Source organism: Sinocyclocheilus grahami, unplaced genomic scaffold (assembly GCF_001515645.1).
Source record: "Sinocyclocheilus grahami isolate Dianchi unplaced genomic scaffold, SAMN03320097.WGS_v1.1 scaffold284.1, whole genome shotgun sequence".
Taxonomy (NCBI): Eukaryota; Metazoa; Chordata; class Actinopteri; order Cypriniformes; family Cyprinidae; genus Sinocyclocheilus; species Sinocyclocheilus grahami.
The window spans coordinates 371,829-374,139 of NW_015505463.1; the positions used below are offsets into that span (position 1 = coordinate 371,829).

General features: G+C 36.7%; 1 pseudogene; it reads left to right on the plus strand.

Moving 5' to 3' along the window:
- Positions 1-380: 380 nt before the first annotated feature.
- LOC107600449 (inactive serine protease PAMR1-like) overlaps positions 381-2,311 on the plus strand; it is a 14,913-nt pseudogene continuing 12,982 nt past the window's right edge.

Consider the following 2,311-nt stretch of genomic DNA (forward strand, 5'->3'; position numbering starts at 1 on the left):
TTCTCCCAACAGTGCTTTGTCAGCATATAAATTATAACCAAAATTATTATTATTAAATTATCCTCTACACTTCTCTAGAAACTACATTTAGAGGTTTTTACATTTACAGCTACAACAACAATTTGGTTTGTTGACAGAACATTATTGAGAGGAATATTTCAAAGTAGCTTAGTAAATGTGTCTAGCAAATTTACAAACATGACATGAATAGGAGAATGGGTTAAAGGTTTCCCCTTGCTCTGTATCAAACTTCTTACATCACTGCAAAAGTTGAGCAGTGAAACTGCAACAGACTGTAAATTGAGGAAGAGAGTAACATAAACTGTCTGAGAGAGAGTGGGAGAGGAAAGACAGAGAGACTGGGTTCTAATCATTGGCCTCATGTTGCAGGAGCTCATTTGACACAACAGAAGTCTTGGCAGAAGAATGCTCTTTCCCTCAGGCCAGCTGGCTGTGAGCGCAGGGATATGGATGTCCCCTAAGTGTGGATACCATGCTGGTTCGCTCCCTTTCTTTCTTAATCTTCTTCAGTTTTTAAGCACTGGAGCGTCTTTGCCAAATGGTAAGCGTTTTGCAAGAACTGTAACATTTACTATCAAAAGTAATGACTGTGTTTCTGTCACAGACACTGTTATTGCAATGCACTGTGTAATTTAATACCACAGCCACTGGAAAATATGTTTATACGACTGTATGTTTAGTCCTTTAATACAACCTAATGTTATTCTGCAGGTTACATTCCATTAAAGTGCATGTGCTTTAAAGGTCAGCTTTAGATGAGTGTTCCTTAAAGGGATAGTTCACCCAAAAATGTTTATCTGCTTACCCCCAGGGCATCCAAGATGTAGGTGACTTTGTTTCTTCAGTAGAACACAAACGAAAATGTTTAACTCAAACCGTTGCAGTCTGTCAGTCATGTAATTGAAGTGAATGGGAATCATGGCTTTGAGAGTCAAAAAACATACACAAACAAAACCAAATTAATCCCTGTGGCTCGTGACGATGCATTGATGTGTAAAGACACGAAACGATCAGTCCGTGCAAGAAACTGAACAGTATTTATATTGTTTTTACCTCTGATTCACCGCAATCTACGAACTGTCTCACCAGCCAGCACGTGACGCATCTTCTTCTTGCTTTACGGCGGATCGCAGACTTATATCTCTCAAATGGACCATTGACACTCTATCTACAATCTCAATTAGGAGGGTCAATGGTCTATTTGAGAGATAGGTGGCGGTGATAACTGGAATTGAGACAGTTCGGACATTGCGGCGAATCAGAGGTAAAAAAACGCTATAAACACTGTTCAGTTTCTTGCACAGACCGATTGTTTTGTGTCTTTACACATCAGTGTATCGTCACGAGCAGCAGGGTTTAATTTGGTTTTGTTTGTGTATGTTTTTTTGACTCTCAAAGCCTTGATTCCCATTCACCTCCATTATATGACTGACAGACTGCAACGGTTTGAGTTAAAAAATCTTCTTTTGTGTTCTACTGAAGAAACAGTCACCTACATCTTGGATGCCCTGGGGGTAAGCAGATAAACATCAAATTTTTGGGTGAACTATCCCTTTAAGTACCAGTTAACTTTTTTCATACTTGCTGAAAATTATGAATCTGTTATGTATAAATTGTGAATACCTTGTATTGTGCTTGACGTGCATACATCTCTTTGGACGTTCTCACAAATGAGAAAAACAGAAGTTAGATAAATGTGCCGGGAAATGACTATAGGAACCTTTTTGTGAACTCAAAGAGAGCAAGAATCTTGCTGACACAAAAACTGAAGCAGTGGGGTATGTTACAATTATAGCACTGTTGCAAGTGAATAGAACAGTTTCAATAGTATAACTGTTTTCACTTGTAAACAGTGCTTAATATGTGCATATCTCTCTCCTAATTCAGACTAGATGGGTTTTTCACTGCAGAAATCAATATCGATTACGGACACAGAAACTAAGGTTTAAAGTTTTAAAAACTTCTTGATTGGTTTGTTTACAGACACATTAATTGATGTTAATTGATGGACTGGAGTCATGTGGATTACTTGTGAATTATTGTAAGTGGTGTATAAAGTACCTGAAAGCCATACTCAAGTAAAAGTACAGATATCTTACCAGAAAATGACTTGTTGCAAATTGAAGTCACCATTTAGAATATTACTTGAGTAAAAGTCTTAAAGTATGTGATATTTATTGTACTTAAGTACGAAAAGTATTTTTTTTTCATCTTAAACATACTTAAGTATTGAAAGTAAAAGTACAAGTAAATGCAAAATGGAAAAGCAGCAAATAAATAAATATATATA